General features: G+C 38.3%; 1 protein-coding gene across 1 annotated transcript in view; it reads right to left on the bottom strand.

The window, feature by feature from the left end:
• The window catches only part of tmem145 (transmembrane protein 145), a 59,390-nt gene that overhangs the window by 37,587 nt on the left and 3,618 nt on the right, over positions 1-18,185 (bottom strand). The window lies entirely within an intron of this gene.

Genomic DNA, 18,185 nt, shown 5'->3' on the forward strand with positions numbered 1-18,185 from the left:
TGAATTGTGTACATCATACGTGTCAAATTTTTCATTAAATTTTATTTTAGTTAGAAAACAAGATGTACACACACACAGGGGGCTAAAAAGTACAAAAGAAGGAAGAGGAGGCTCAGGGAAGAAAGACAATAAAACTTGGTATAGTTGTGTGGGAGCAATAAAGAAAAAGATTGAGAAAGAGAGATATAACAGCAGGGAAGAGCTTCAGGATTGTTAAAAAAACGGTGCTAAAAATAAATGTGAAAAGGGGGTATAGAGGTAGAGGCAAGAGGTTAAACATTTAGAGAGGGTAAACAAAGAAGGTATTAAGGGACTGCTGTGCATGCTAATGTAAAAAAATACCTGCCTGTCCCTAATATTATTCAGCCATCGACTTGGCAGCATGAGACCAGATAATAGTGCTGATGGTGTGTTTCACTTAGATTACATAAGGCACTGCAGCAGTGTTGGCATGGTAGATCAGTCACTAGTGGCTTTACATTATATATATATCCTATACTGTACTGCTAGGGACAGATGAACTTTCTGTAGATAAGTGTTGCGGTGATGAATGCAGCACATGGACTAAATAGTCAACCGTATGTGCCATTTACACACAACCTTTCCATCTGGATGACTGTGGAGCCCAGCTGAGGTGGGAAGAGTAAATGAGGGGTAAACCAGAAGAAGACATCTAATCTTTCTGTCCTGAAAATTTCATGCAAATAACAGTTTTCTCATATTTACTAATAATGGAGAGGCTTTAAGCACTCTGTGTGCAAGCCTCATAAGACAATTATCAGTATCTTGAGTGCTTGTTATCAAAAGGGTGGCATTAGCATTAAATAATATAACAAATCCCCTAATGTTCATATTTTCCATTTTATTTATTCATCTTTTCTGATCTTAAAACAATTTTGATAAAAAGAAAAAATAGGGCACCATCTTTTTTGTTATGCATTTTTTTTAATCACAGTTGGAATTATCATTTTAAGAATGTGGTCAATTTTCTTATGTGATATCCAGACAATGTTCAAACAAAATCATGTTTATTTTCCTTAAAAACATAAGTATCTTTCAGAAAAAGAATACCTGTAAGCCAGGACTTGGACACCTTGAAATACCTCTGTGCATTTTCTGAAAGAACCAATGCAGTCAGAGGGGATGAAGTCACTCTCTGCCGTCGAGCCACTGATCTGCCAACTGAGGTAGTAATAGCAAGCTTATCTAAGGGTTAACCATCTTTTTGATAGAAATGCCTGATACAGAGATCATTGACAGGCTTTGCAACCAACTGGCTGCTGGATTTAAGACAAAAACAAAGCAGGAGCACCGAGGTGTAGTGTGTTACATACTTTCCTGTTTGCAATAACACAGGGGACAGGTTGCAAAGAAGATTACAGAGACAGACAGGACTAACGTTAGTTTCCTCTGCTGTGGTGATACTTGGAAAAAAAAAAAAATCAATGAAGCAAACCAGGATTCATGTTCAACGTCTTAGAAGAGGATATCTGACCACTCTTGTACCAAGCTGTCTAATCAACCAATAGATTCATATTAGCATCAACACCATGTGTAGTGGGTAATCTTTCAGATGGGAGGGAGAGCTCGATGGAGCGTTTTCCAGATCCCTACATTTTCCAGGTGAGAAAGACTGCAGTCTGCTGTGATAGGTGCATTCTAAAGTATGTGAATGAAACTGATTAAACGAGATTGATTAACAACTGCTGCAGCATTCATCCGTGACATTTCAATGGGAACAACACACTACAAAATAATTTCCACTTAACAAAAATTCTATTTTCATTTAAAAATTGCAGTCACAGATAAATTTAATAGAGGACATTGAAAAAAATCATTTAGTCACAGTGCAACACGGATTAGCTTTAATTACAAGCAGAGTTCTAGGTGGACCAATCTGCATGCACTGAAACAGACTGCAGAGATTTTCCAGAACAAAAATAGACAGGTTTTCAGTGGTATTGACAGGTGTTAGATGGATAGAGAGAGACAAGCTTGTTTCAACATCAAACATATGCTATGGAGCCAGTCTGAAATGGGTTCTGTTTCACTCAAATATCACCCTTGAGAGATGGCAAGGTAGGGTGTGCTGCTAACTAAGACCCATTATCTCAGAGTAGTAGCTAGCCAACTGACTGAGTGGCTTCCTCTTCCTTGGTGAAGGAAATCTGTATCTTTTATTATTTTTGAAAGGTCAAGACAAAAGTAAGAAGCTTTCTTGGAATCTGTGGGTTTGGTTAAGAATGACCTAAAGTTTAAGTCACCAAAACTTGTTTCTGAATTTCTTTTTTGTTATAAGTAGTCCATTAACACATGTCCTATTTAAACCTCTAAGTGGACGTTACACCATGATTCCCAACATCAATGAATGTCATGTTTTGTATTCCTTGTGTAGTATCATGGGCACAATATCCTGAATATTCCATGTGTTTCCCTGTTTTAATTCACATGGATAATTCAATTACCTTTGCAGTTTCTCAAGTTCTGTACAATCTGGTTGTTGATATCAAGCAAAATGGAGAACATCCAACATATGCAGAACATAGTGCACTGATGATTGCAAAACACTATCTGCATGAATGCGCTGGCGACTGAAGACATAGAAGTTATGTCTCCAGGTTCTTAGTGAGAGAATGCTGAGAACATAGCAGGGGCATCTTTGTTGGAGATGTTAAATACAACCCACCTCTGAGCAAAGTTCCAATATGCAAAGGCATGCTGGTGACAGTAAGTGGAATATTTTCTGCAATTGATGTATTCAAAAAGAGCAACAGGCACAAGATAGATGATACTGCCAGACCCAGAGGTGAGAAACTTATTTTGAATGGTTAATCCAGCCTAAGGAGGAGTCCTACAGAGCTCGATAAGGATGTAGGACCCCGGAGGAGGGGGCATGCAAGTACAGGCAGGCAGAGTAGCATTCGACTCACGCAGGAAAAACTACGGTGTGGGAAGAGTTTAGTAATGCTAAGAAGCAGGATTTTCAATTTGCTTCAAGGAGATTCTGGCAAAAATGCCAGTCAGGGGAAACCATGAATCATTGCACATTTACTGCTGTAAAGATGCTTTGTTGACCCCATTTAATGATGCAGTCCAGTAATGGAATAAATGCTTATTTCACAGAAATTAAAGACTCTATCACGTGGCTGTTTGTTCCCATCTGCTATTCCTAAAGGAAAAGATCTGGTAGCAGTTAGTGAAGAGTTGAACATGAGGTCCAGCTCGAAAGCATGGAAACAAACTGGATTATCATTAAGTGAATCTGTCTGTGACGGACCTGAAGCCAGTTCAAGGTGCTTTCTGCCACTGCCACTCTGAGGGCTGCAAATACACAGCAGCCACTCCACCACCCACAAACTGGTATTGGGACTAGGCAAAAATAGAGACAAAAACAGAATATCTGTCTTGCAGTATGTTTTCTGTTACATTTCTTCCAAGATATTTACAGTGCTGAAACACAGGTAACAGGAAAGCATCTTGGCTCATATCTAAAAACATAACATCATATTGTTTATGGCGCCTGCTTCACAGTGGGAACCAGTCTCTGTTGATGATTCCCTCGCCTCTTTTTATTTTGCTTTCTTTGGGACATTTCTGAGCCTCCCCATTTTGAGCAGTGGGTGGGTTGCATCTCTCAAAGATCCGCGTTAAGTGAACTTTGACAGAAAACTTTCACATTAAATACACTGTTGCAGCTACACCTGACAGCATTGTGCGTGACTTGTTTTTTTTTCCTAAAATAGAACCTCTTTGAAACAAGCTACATTTTACCTTTTCTTTTTTATTCCATTGGTTCTCGGTTACAAATGCGTCTCAAAAGTTAGATTTCTGTCCCAAGAAAGTCCCACACATAGTTGGATTTTTTTATATCCATCTTAATCAATGTGAACGATTTTGTGTTTTTAGATTACTTTTTAAGTTGCTTCAAGTGCAATTCTTACCTGGTGGAGTGAGAATCTAAACATACTTCAAATGCAGCTTTTCCCCTTGAGCAAAAGGAAGAGGGACCAACTTGGGGCTGCTTGATTAAATAATAAAACAAACCAAGTGTGCCTAGTGGTGTTCAAACCTTATTGTTATCTTTTTGAGCTCCAGCAGAAAATATTTCACTGTAGGCTGAGACAGTAGAGTGGAAAGATTGTATTACAGATGCAGTCCTACTACATTATGCCACCCACTCCCAAAAGTTAGATATGAATAAATAAGTAATCTGTTCTGCAAAAACAAAAATAAAACTATTTTCTTGGTGGAGTGTGGAGGATGAATGTTGGAACTCACAAATCGAGGGAAAAAAACCTGGCTATGTATCAGTGGATCCGTCTGCATCACTTGGGAGAAAGACAGTGGGTGAACAGACTGTGGCTCAGGCAGGTATTTTCTTTTAGTATCTATTGAGCTCTGAGCAGACGCCTAACCTCTGTGATCCAACTGATGATGCTCAAGTCCCTGCAGCCTGTTCCTGCTGAGCTCCAGTCTTTTCTCCTCCACACTTCTGTAGTTGACACTGATTGGTGAATCTTTTCTAATCAGGGGCAAATGGCAGGTTTAAAGCAGGATAATCTGACCTGACAGACTGAAAACAAGGATATACGAGGGGGTTTATATGTGAAAGGAATATCTGTACAAACCCTCAAACCTTCAAATGGTTTAAAAAGATAAAACAACAAAAAAAAAATCAGACTGCATATTATTGGGCAAGGGAAGTTTATTTCTAGGTCCCATTCACATACAAGGTAATTCACAGTGTTTATAGGGATACACAATATAGTGTGAATATACCATAATTGCCATATAAATGTGTTCAAAAATTAAAGGGCTGATGGAATCCAATAAATGTTAGCTAATGTATCCCAAGGGTTATGGACATTCATTTTACAAGCTAATATTGGAAATAGACTCACAGCAGCAGATGCTTACACCGGACACATTGCCCAAAATGCTAGAGGAAACAGAGACCAAAGCAAAGATAGGAAAGAGAGTAAAGGAAAAAAAGAGGCACTTAGCATAACTGATATCATTATCTCAATATTTACCAATGTTATCACCAGTGCTATATTTTTTAGAAGAAAACCCAGGTATAAATTTTTTTTTTAATTAAAAGTAAGTAATGAAAAGTAAGCTTCGTCTTTAATGTTTACAGTAGCTTTCCTATAATGTTCCTGAGATCAAGAAGACAAAGGCTTCTACCTACCTCAGCTTTTCAGAGAATTAGTCCCAGAGCTGAGGAGCAAAGACACTAAATGTTGTCTCTCCTTGTTAAACCCCTTCCTGGAAACTGATGCTTTTCACATGACAGATAACTCCAAAATGTACTTAGGTCCACTCAGTGCCTTATGCAACATTCACAAGATTTTATAGTCCTTTTATAAATGCCCATGCAGTGAATTATTCTCTGGTGTAATGTGAGCCATTTTCCAGGTGTTAGTCAGGACTCTGGCAGGAGAATTGTGGACGAGCTGAAGCTGCTCAATTGATTTTTAAAGTTTTTTTAAGTTTAATTCTGTGGTTTGAGCAGTTGGGTAGTTGATTGCATGGTTAAGTGCTAGGTTTAAATCTTGCCCAATGACCTTTCTGCATTGGGATGGCATGCAAGGGTTCAGCATTTTTTTTCCCTTGTTGAATCACAGTTGTGAAAGAAAAATGTAAATCTCAGAAAGCAGAAAGATTTAGAAATGAGTAGCAATTACAGTCGTCTATTAGTCAAAATGAGCCTCTTTTCAGTGGAAATCTGGATTCCTTCTGTGATCCGACAACAGAAATAGAAAAGTATATGAGAGGGAAGCTTTTGTCTTTTTTTTCTCTCAAAACACAGCTATGTAAAAATGCAATATATAGTCAAGCATAGAAGCAGAGAAACAAATTATGCTTCCCCCCCCAATACATCTAAGGATATGTCAGTCAGCAACCCTTGGTGTGCATATGTAAATTCATATTTTATTTATTTAGTTACTAGACAGGTTCCTGGGAAGTTCAGGTTTAGGATATCTATGTGAGAATGAGACGGCTGCCTCATTTAAATTTCAAGACAGTGGATCATTTCACCAGATACTGATCACCTCCTTCTGGCATCTTAAGAGACAGTGTGTTCAGTGATGCTTTCTCACATACAAAGAAATAAAACAATCTTGTGGGTATCTAGATGCAATAAACATGAGTCAAAGTAGAAAATGAAAACATTAGTATTCTCTATGTTATTCAACCATAGGAGTGTAATGTGGTCTTATACCACAAAGTCTTGCAAATTCAAACTCCTCAATACTTTTGCCTTAAGTGAAATTTGTGTCAAAGTGTTATCCATGCAAGCATTATATTATATTATATGGGGTGTGCTTTAAGTTTAACACCCTGTATCCTTATTTAATGTCCTTATTTTGAAGTAAGAAACTAAGAATTTTCAGTTGTCCTGTTCTGTTGACAGCAAAAAGTGCTTGCCGTGCTATCTGACAGCAGAAGCTTACAAAAGCCCTGAAGAAGTGTCTACAACTCTTAAATTGTTCATATGACAGAATTTCAAGTCTGCCCAAAAACTAGTGGCTCCAAATTGCTGTGAATACCAGTCTAGTGTATCTCGATCAAACCTGAACCACGTCATTCTACATAGAACAAAAATAATATGAACCACAATTTAAAACTTTTGAAAGTTTAATTTACTTTTTGGTAACACAAAAAGGATCACTCTCAAAGTTTGTTTAGCATTAGGACTGCTTAGAAATTAGAGAAGTTTAAATATATTGGCATCTTGTTTGCTAGTGATGGTAGGAGTGAGCGGGACATAATTAGACTGATTAGGCCCTTGTCTGCAGTAATTTAGGAATTGCTCCAGTGTGTTGTGATGAAAGAAAGATGGAAAATAAATGTTATTACTCCAGGTACAACATTGCTTATAGTAATGAGAAATGGATCATGACTAAAAGAATGAGATCCTGAATACAAGCGGCTGCAATCAGCTTCGTCTGGAGGTTAACGAGCTCAGAGTTAGAGTCACGGTGAGGAGGTCCGCCATATGCTGGACGCCTGAGATGGAGTAACTGCTCCTCCACATCAAAAACAGTCAGTTGAGGTTGTGGAGGGTATCTGGTCAGGATGCCTCATTGACACCTGATTTTTAGAGGAACAAGATGGAGGGCCTTGTCCACTCTGGCCAGCTTCATCTCCGTCAGCAGATCTTGCACAGCTCTTCTCCATTGTGGGTTCTCATTTCAAGGGTGGTACAAGCCCCGTCCAGATGCCTGCATTCACTTACTGGCCCATGAGTAAAGTCATTGCAAATTCCAAACAATATTTCTCATATACTATTGGACCAATGGACATGCCATCTGCTATCACATAGCTGTACAGTGTGGAGGAGTGCAATTATAAAATTAATCACAAGAAGTGCGCCAGAAGCGCATGCATTAACTTTTGGAGCAGAGTACCGGTGTTTTTGCAGCCCTGCAAGCAGATCGTCTCTCTGAAGAACGAGGCAGCAATGAGGAAGAGAGAAGCGGTGCAGCTGTGGTCAGCGTTCTGTTAGCGATACAGTTTTGTGTTGCTGGTGTGAAACTCCAGAACTACATAATTTTAGTTTGGCATGACATTCACTTAATTTTGTGTTTGGAATTTTTAAAAATGAAGTTCATGTTTGGATATTGTCTTAAATCATTTGACTGCATTACCTAAATACAAACGGTTGCACGTTTAAAAAATAAAGTGCCAGGATACAGACATACTTATATGTATAACAAAACAAATATAAGTATTTATTTTGTTATGTGAATTGTTTTTATTATATTTGGATGTGCGATGAATTTAAATAAGACAACATAAAATATCTGGGGGTTTTTAGTCCATCAAAACCAAAATGGAAAAAATTTCTCCATTGCCGAGTGTCACTGCAAGCTTCATTGGAGAGTTGTCCACAACCGCTGCACATTCGCATCCCGCCCACATTCCCATATGCACACCCACAACAGTGAGGAACAGACCGTAATGGAGACGCCCAGAAATGGTGTTGAACCAAACTCCACATTAACTGGCTAGAGAGAATCGACAATGGAGAAACAGCTTTAGTTTCTAGACAGGAGTGACTTGGAAAGTTCCAGTTGAGGTGTGTATGACCTTTGCCCCTGCAGTCCAATCGAGACGATGGAGGTATAACTGGGTAGTGTTACATTCTATCTGTGCATATCTCATCTGTCTCCTGCAGATTGTTGGATATATTAAAAAACTTTTCTTGTTTATTCTGAAATTGAAAAAGAATTTAAAGAAAGCCTTTTTATTCACAGCCACACAGAAGAAACTGTAGCATATTTTTACCTCAACGATCCGCTTCCTTATTAAAGGAGAGCTTCTGGTCCACTCCTATGAACTTTGAATCTCAGAACGACCAACAAAACACCTCCTACACCATTAGACTGCAATTACCTCCTTCCAGCGTTCTCCCCTACATAAACAAGCCCTGTAATTTCTGTGCTGAGAAATAAAGTGCAACTAGAGCAACATAACATAGCCAGCTCCGTTGCCTCCATATATCACTACAAACAGAACCGCAGCCATATTTCAGCTACTGCCAGCCAACTCCAGCGCCTGGAGCTGCTGGGTTATAAATTCAAGGGAAAAGCCGGGGACTCATGCCGACCTCGGAGCATCGTCTGTAAGGCGACGCTTAAGGCTGTAGCCATGACAGCAGAGGGAAGAACTGACCCAGAGATGAATCCCTGCAGTGAGCCGAAAGGGGTTGTCAAGGTTGAGGTGGTGGAATGGAGGAGGGGGCGGGGGTGTATCATTTAACACACCACAGGCTGGGGCTATGAAAGACCCCTTTGTTAGGGAAACAAACACAAAGAATTAGCGACAAACATCTGTCAGCCAAACAGAGGCGTTTTTCACAGGCCTGAAACATGCAAGCCCACCACCATCCAAACACAGTTAATTCATGCTCCCTTTGCCTCACTCTTCAACTCCAGTATACCTTCATTTACAGCTGCCATAGAAACCTCAAAGGACATGCCTTCACCTACAACAAACATCAATTTTTATTCCGTCCTGCTCTTTTCCATTTGCGCTCAAGTGTTTTTCAACTCAATTCCTGGCGGAAGCACATGCTTCTGACAATGATGTTCAAAGCAGTAAATTAGTTTGACTTTGTTCCAATATGAGCAAATTCTCTGTGCTTTTCATACATACAAACAAGGCAAAACAGTGCCACTTGAGCGGTGAATACACACATTTATAAACTGAAAGCAGAGGAATCAACTGGTTATTATCCTCATTCATAATTAATCGCAACGGCTTAAAAAACAGCAAATCCACGGCTAAAATCACAACTGTCTGGCTAACCTTTTCTCAACTGAAACGGACGCTTATTAATTGAAAATACTAAATTTGATATGAATTCAGTAGCTGCTGTTGAATGACAGAATTGTTTCTGTTGCTTTCAAAATGAAATGGATGGAGGCATTCACGAAAAGAGAAAGTAACATAAAACTTTGAGAAAAAAAAAAATCTGTTAGAAATTTCAGTCCCTGGATGTAGTCTTTAATATGCAGCCAGAGGAGCCACTACTCTTCAAGAAAGGCTTTGAACAGGATTTTGGAACCTAGCTGCAGGGATTTGCTCCCTTTCCGCTGCAGGGGCTTTAGAGAGGTCAGGTGCTGATGTCAGGCGATAAGGCCATGCTTTCAATTCGGCCTTCCACTTCCTCCCAGAAGGTATTTGATGGGGTTGAGGTCAGGTTCTGTGCACACCAGTTAAGTGTTTCTAAAACAAACTCAAAGAGCTTTCTGTTTTGGACATGGCGTTATGTACTGGGAACTGACAAAAGGAAAGAGCCCCCTCCAGTTGTTTCTTTGCTGTTGAGGATTGGATGTATAACTTTTACCAAAGAAAACATGAGCTAAAATTATAACACAAACCAAAAAAGGAACAGTTTCCCAAATATGAGGATTTGCGCACTTTTACGTTTCACACTGTCGGTCTTAGAAAGCATGCAGTTTGATGGTGACACTAAGGCTTGAGGAAATTTTATGCACATTTATTAAGAAAGCAGAGCTGATTATAAAAATGTTTTAAAAGGCTAAGACATTAATCCATATTTGCTGTCCTGATCAAAGCCTTGGAAAAGCTGCTCGATGTAGTTCAGGTATTTTCTGGCTCAAACAGATCATATGACCCGTTTTAGTTCATCTGAGCTGAGCTGTTTACATGAAATGTAAAACAACATGAAGACCCTGCATTTTTGTTAGATAACTAAGGTATAATGATTATGTTGAACTGTTTATTTATTTGTATGGGACAAATCCTGCATGTTGTTCAGAGTGTGCAGCTGTCTTAAACTGGAAATGATTTTGTTATGGGTGCGTATCCCTAGAAACAGACAATGATGGTACGGTTGTAGACAAAACCAATGGCAACGCTGATTAGAAATTAAATCAGTTAACTGGGTGTGGTTTACTGATGAATGATTATAGCACAATTTGCTACAGATTACACTGGTTTTACCTGCGTAGTTTTACAAACTGTTTGACAGGATAACATGAACATTAATATAGGTCTAGAACATGAGCAGGCAGGATTCAAATTTTGGAAAATTATCCTGCTGTGCATGGATGAAGGTCAGTGCTCAATATTTAATATGACTAATGCAGCCTTGAAAATATGGAGGAGAAATATTCCATTAGGGCTGTGACCAGAAGATGGTCAAAGCCATCAGTGGTATCCTCTGCTGGGGCTTGATGCCTTGTGATCCAGCATGACTCCATCTATGAGCTCTGCTGGTAATTAAGCAATGAGTACGTCCTCAGCCCTGACGGTGCTAAAAAGGGCATCACTGCTGATCAACAGAGAGGGCTAAATGAAACAGGAAGTGTGTGAAATGCAACAGGATAAATAAAATAATTTAAGCGTTGTGAGAACTATGCTGCTGTACGTTTAGGGGTGTACATATTTCTGCTTTTATGGAAATCTTTTGTTATTAAAGAAATTACTTGCTTCACAAAATTACAGTTTACCTCATTCAGTTTATTGTGTTTTTTTCTTCATTTGATTTTTTTTTTATCTGTGACTTAATGAAATATTCTATAAAGGGATGATGAGAAAAAATCGATTGTTGTGATTTTTTGTCATGTTTAAAGTCACTGATCACTTTTGCAAACAGAACCGAAAATATGAACCAGATACAGTTTTACTATAAAATAAGTATGTTTGCTACTCAAGCCTAATTCTTGTCCTGTTTGTTATCGTTGGGGCTCCTCTGACTGTGGGTCAAAATGCATTTCTCTGGCAGATCTAAGGAGATCCTTACATCTCAGCAGTTCCAGTGTTCAGATGGCATATTTTTACACCTTTAAAAATTGCTTAAAGTTCATTTGGCACATTTTTAAAAGACCATCAATAGGAGCTTAGTTTATCGTAAAGGTTGCCAACTGTTTGTCTCCAACAGTTTTCATAAGTATTTTTTAAGTGGATTCAAAGCTATAAGTCAGACTCTTTTGTAAGATCAGCCAAATTATCTTTAGAGTAGCGAGCTACAGAACACGTCATGATCAGTTTCCTATTTTGTTGTAAATTGTTATTTGACCCGAGATAAAATCCCAAAAACAAGGTTCCATGCACAAGTACCTCCGGTGGCATCGCATAAAGCAACATTTTTCTAAGTAGACCTATTTGTAATTTTATTAATTTCCCCTCTTTATTTAAATGTCCTTAAATCAAATGTCTCCATCAAAACATGTTGGATGCAGATACACGTTTCAGTCAAAACACTGAATGGATTTCAGTAATATAGGAGCATAATAACTCACAGGGAAGGGGCATTTTGTGAAAAAATACTGCAGTAGAAAGTAACAATTAAATTCATGACCAAAGATCTTCATTGAGACAGATATAGTCTGGGTAGTTCCTCCTATTAAAGTCCCAAAGATTTTTCCTGCAGAACTGTTGCATCACCTGCTGCTTCTGCAGAAAATAATTGCCAGGGAGACAAACAGGGGTCATGGAGTTAACCTCTGGCATAAGAACATAAGGCTGGACCTTGTGCAGCTCAAATGGTTTAGTATCAATGTCAAAATGTCTCAGAAGTAGCTCTTCTTCTGCCACAGTGTGTTCAAATATTAACTATATCTTCAATTCTTGTGCATCTTGTAAACTCATGTGCCCAAATACAGAATTAGAAGAATTAGTTGGGTTTTACTCTCCAGAGTTCTTCCCCAAAATATATTTTCTGAACTTCTGCAGCAGAAACCCATCCTTCATAATGGAAGGTTGGTAGGTTATTGCTATTGTACACTGAATAATGAAAACTATACACTACTCTATGATGTCTTTAATAGCTGACATAATGTTCAAAAACAAGAATGCACTAACCTGAAAAAGACAGACTTAAGGAGGTCATATATCAGCTACTCAACGCAAGGATATTTAAAAGGAAATCTAAATAACTGTCAAATATGTCTGCAGAAGCTGTTGCATATAGTAGATGTAGTAACTTATATTTCTGTTTATTCAATCACAATTAAAGTAGCTACTGATTTAATAAAATTCATACTTTTTATTTGCTGTAAGTAAAAATGTCAATCATTCTCACATTTAAGCATCATGATTGGCATTTTTTTTATATTTTCAGACATTATACATGCAAGGCAATCAATCACTAGCACAATGAATTTAGTTAATAGATAGTCAAAATAATTATAAGTTGCAGCCCTGGATAATCAAAGCTTCACATATTCGGCTTGTTTGTTATAAAAGCAGACGGTTGAATCTGAGGAAGTCATGTCAAGCTTCTGTTTTATTTACTAGCTTTCAGAGCAGTTATCACAGCGGTTCTGTAATTCCACAATCGCCAACAGCTAAAATAAGCAGCAATAGTTAGCCTAGCATAGTTCAGTGTCACAGGAGAGCAGCAACAGGGAATGAGGTGTCTACTTTAATCCCTTTTTAGTCCTCCTATTTCCCCCAAGGCCACTGCATTGTGATGCAGAGTCACTCAGCCACCTCTCAAATTGTGCGAGTGTGTGTGTGTGTGTGTGTGTGTGTGTGTATGTACACCTCATTAATCAAGTCCTATGCCTTGATGCAGTATCTGGTCAATTCAGCATCTCCCAGCTTCTGTTTCCCTTTAATTCTTGGTTGAGTCCTCACAGTTTCCATCCTCTCATCTCCATAGATTTCTGTCTTTTTTTCCTCCTCTTTCTCCCAAGATCCATGTTTGCTTGCTAAGCCTCATTAACAATTAATTACCAGTCAGCTAGTCAAGTCACCCCTGGACCGCTGGGCCTCTCAATGATTCATTAGTCAGGGCTACACAACGTGGCACAGTATAAACACACACACACACACACACACACACACAAAAACGCAGAAGTTTGATGCCTTTTCTTTCAGTTGTTGGGGGTGGTGGTGTGTCGACGGACTTTCGGGGGACACATGAACGCACATACACACACACACAAACACATAATAGCAAGCATATGGAAACACCTCACATGCGTGAACACATCCAGCATCACCTGTATCTAATCACAATGTCCTCATTAAAAAGAGATGAAGGAAAACTGATTGAGTCATGCATACAAGAGGTTCATGAAAAGTACTTCAAAGTCAAACTAAAAGACTTTGTTGTGTCTTTGAAAGTTCACTTTGGGAAATCTAAAGAGTTCAGAAATGAAAAGTGAAATTATTTAAATCAAGCTAAAACTAAAGCCTTTCTTCTGTTCTACGTCATTCTATTATCACCTTTAATCCTGACAAAATTCGACATTGAATAACTGTTACTTCATTAACCTTCATTCCCCTTTTCCTTTCTCCTCACAGGTTGGGGGGTGTCGACTTCAGGAAGTCGAAAGGCCCACTGAGCAGAGCAACACTGATGAATCTGGGTGACAAACTTTTAAATTAGAAAGAGAACTTTCAAGGGCACTCGCTCATTTTCATTTATTTCCAAAGGAGTTTCCAGCCACTTCTGGCCCAATCCAAAGATGGTCATTAACTGGGCAGACAAAAAAAAATGTTTCAATGTGCCTGCAGCCAATTTCTTCACTCCGGTAAAATTCAGCAGGAGTCCAGAAGTTCAAGACTGAAACAGAAATGTCCGGTCCAGGGGCCACTTACTTTTAATTAGTACATTTTTAAAATTAAAAAAATAACTGCAAGTCATCTTATGAGATAGCTCCATAATCACTTTTATTTGTACTATACTCCACATATGCATTGTTTGAAATTGTTGAATTAAATTACTTTATCTTTGTTTTTCTTTCCATAGAAAGTATTCCTGGCCCTGTGCAATTATGCTGCAGTGTTCATTCTCATGGATGGATCCACTGGCTATATGTTGTCCTAAAAGAAGAAAGTACTTCAGATTGAATTAAGACCTTGCCAGAGAAATTGTTCCCATTAAACTATTTTCTTTCTGTTTCCACTGAAAGATCTTCTGACCCAGTGATTCTGTCGACTCATTTTGGAGATATTAATACCTTTAACTATGTGAACTCTTTTGTTCTCGGAGAAAGAAAGCCTGGACCAGTACTTTTAAGTTTCAAATTGTCTTTGAATTTTGATAAATAACTGATAAAGCCATTGTTATTAATTAGGTATATGTTTTGGTGGATGCTTAGGAGTACTGAAAATACTCCTGGCCACGTCCTTCTGTATTTATCCGTCTCTTTCATTAACAGCATAATTAACAGTCATTTTTATCCCTTTAAAATAGGCTATTGCTTTGTTTTTCACGTTTTCCTTTTTTGGTAGAGTGCCTTGAGATAATAGACATTAGCTGTAAATGAGTGTCATAAATAGAATTGGCAAAAGTAAATCTGAATGAATCGCAGTAACTAAGATTAAAACATGAATTAATTATTTTAAATTAAATTTTTAATGAAGAATATGTTAAAGTAATAACTCATGATTAAGTTACATTATGCAATGCACACCTAATTTATGCTCAGTATGTTTACATAGTATTTGGACTGATGTTGGGAAAAAAAAATTCTGACTGATTAGAACTTTATTAATTATTATTTGCATGTAATCTACGTAAGAAAAATAAAACCGTACTCCTGAAATAATTTAATATCTTACACCGCAACACCATAGTCTATTGACAGCCCAGGTCAACCAAAAGTCACAGAAAATCTTTACTTAAGTTAAGGTTTGCCGCTGTTCACTTAAAGTATACACTTTAATGACACGGCGCCTAACAGAGTGTAGATTTACTGGCTTGCTCAGCGGTCCTTTGCTTCTGCTAAATGTTGGAGGAGGACAAAGTTAATTCACTTCCCTAATTTTCCCAGCTGGTTTCAACCCAGCGTCCTTCCTCTGCCCTTAAGTCTGGTGAACCACAACCCTCTCAAAGGGATGTTTTATCAGCACGTCCACACACTGAGAGACACTTAGGCTAATTGTGAACATCAACCTGCCCACAGAAAGCGGTTGACCAGTCTTCTGCACCAGCAGCTTTGGATAGCTGTGTTTGTGCCTTACTGTAATTTCTGCAGCCAGGTAGCAATTCTTAGCAGTTCATCACTCCCAGTGTGATCATTTTCCTTGGTCAGTTTACAGCGCAGCACAAACTTTGCCTTCACTTGTGCAGACACAGATAAAGTTGCAGGGTAGAAAGACTCAAGCAGAACTTAAACTTTAAATAAATTTGAGAGAAGAGAATTTAGAGGAAGACCTTGAAGCAGGAATGCAGCACTAAGGTTGATGAGGCGTTAAACTACATGGATTCACATTGCTGTGCATTCAAGACTTCAGAGGACAGTGACGAACATTTGTTTCTTAAAAGACAAATCCTCTTGAGTCTTCTTCTGTCACTTCCAAACTTTTTCAAGGATCTAAGCTCAGCTCTTAACAGAACTACCCACTGGAAACCTTGATAATACCCGACCTTTAGAAAAGGGAGACAGCTCTCTTACCCTGCAGCAAACAGGGCCAAGAGGGAGAGAAGTGGGAGTCACTATAACTTTGTTTTTTTGTTTTTTTTGCTTCAATCATAAGCAAAAGCTAATTTTTCAACATAGTTCAGGAGTTGCATATAAATGAATAGCTTCTGCACTTGTGATGTGACGTGTTCCTAAAATCAAATTTTATAAATAAATGCTGATTTCTGCAAAGTTATGAGTGAAGAATAAATACAAAGCATCTGTATGTCAAGAGTATTATAGTGTATATCTAGCATTAGCACAACTTTAATCTTTAAGAAAGATTTTTACTATTATTTTAATTACAATGAAAAAATATATATATTTTGCATTGAGACTACTGCCTCAGTGCATAAATAGACTGTTCACTGAGAGTTGGAGAGTGCAAAGAAAATGACAGCAACTTTGCTGAACTCAAATTATCTGCTCTTTCCATCTTACCGCATAACATGTCATGGAAAATAAACTTCCATTTTAAACACCTTACTTATTAAAAAAAAAAATCACATTTTGTGTCATTCACACTCAGCACCAGCTTCTACATTGAAGAGTGGTGTAGTGCTAAGTGGTAGCGCTTATGCATGGTATATTGATTCATTTGAAAAAGATTCGATTTTTTTCAGTGTCCAATTGCTAGTAGGTGTCATTCAGGCAGAAAATTGGTCCATTCTAGTCACCAGCCATGGATTTCTGGTTTATTCATGAGCCACATAATATTCGAGGTTGAACAATTTGTGAAGTGGCTTAAATGATTTCAAGTCAAAAAGCGATTGAGGTGAAATTGTTGACTGCATGTGCCTTGACAGACCTCCACCGTTCTCAGAGGAGAAATTAAGTTCTCTTTAAAAGCTGCTGACATGTTGTTATAAAGGAATCATGAGTTGGTAAACTCTCTCTCCCTCTCTCTCTCTCTCTCTGTCCATTCGTCCGTCTCCCTTTATGAATGCCAGCCATTGCACAGACATGAGAAATTCTGTTATTGAGTCTATAAAAAACAGAATCTATTAAAAACTGTTTCTATATTACCAGAAAATAGCAAAGCTGAAAGCCAGCGTCTGTGGAGAACAAAAACCAATTTAAATATTGATTCAAGGTATCTACCTTGGTTTATCCTGTTTCCCACCAGATAAACCTTGTCACAAATTTTACAGGCAGCGGGACCCGTGTAGCAAAGAGCACTGTCATCTAATCAGATGCTTGGCATTTCAACATGCCTGCATCTTTCAGCTACAAAAACTCTGAAACCCAAACACAAAGGAAGTGCCTTGCAAGGCAGCTCCACTCTTCTCTGCGATTGTGTGAATGAGTGACAGAAAACCCTTTCTGCAGTGCGTTGCAGAACCTAACGAAGGTTAAAAGGGGTTGGCTAAGTGCAGACCATTTACCTCCAACTCAGCAAAGACATGCTATTTGGTCTTTTTTTCTGGAGTTTTTCTTATAAAATAAATGGAAGGGGAAGCCTCACAGGTGTGGAATGGTAATGACACACTGCAACATTGAGAGGGTGCATTTGTTGCTATGCTGACGTGTCAGAGTAGAGCTGGACAACACATCGAATCCAGTCCAGTTCCAAATGACCGCTTGGATGCATTCTTTGGTAAACTGTTACATTTTAGGAGAAATTCTGGTTGCCAACGATATGTAGGTCTGCTTGGATGGACCGTCACTGTTTTTAGTACATACATCTCGATAAACAGCACATTGTAATTATGGAATAAAGAGAAAATGGTATTTAATCCTAAAATTTAACAATCATATCACAGTGTCATGTTTCCCACTGGATTTCAATCTAGAAATCAATTTTAATACAATCAGGCCAATAATTAAAAACTACTGGAACTGTGATAATAAATAAATAAATAAATAAAAGTCGGTGGACAGAAGTCAAGTTTATCTTGCCAACACACAGAGGGGGAAGGGCAAATTAAAGAAAAATCTCCAAACCACAGCAATATTTTTCTGAGAGATTATGCTACTGCAACAAACAAGGACAATATTTCAAGGCTGTTCACGCAGTTTTACTCATGGTGCTAACAGAAGCAATGAGCTCTGAGTCAAATATTTTTATTCTGTAGATAACCTCCTGAATCCTCCTGAATACTGCAACAACAGTATATAAATAAATCATAATTAATGCTTCCTGCTCAAAATTCTCTAATCAGCAGGAGTCTCTGTGATGTACGACAATGGAGAAATCAGAGGCAGCAAAGCACATTCTGCCAAATGAAGCTTCTCTGCACGGCTTAAAACGGACAGATTTCAGTAAATAAAAGCATAAATATGTACGAT

Source organism: Poecilia mexicana, unplaced genomic scaffold, assembly GCF_051168715.1.
Source record: "Poecilia mexicana isolate PSO_F unplaced genomic scaffold, ASM5116871v1 scaffold_16, whole genome shotgun sequence".
NCBI lineage: Eukaryota > Metazoa > Chordata > Actinopteri > Cyprinodontiformes > Poeciliidae > Poecilia > Poecilia mexicana.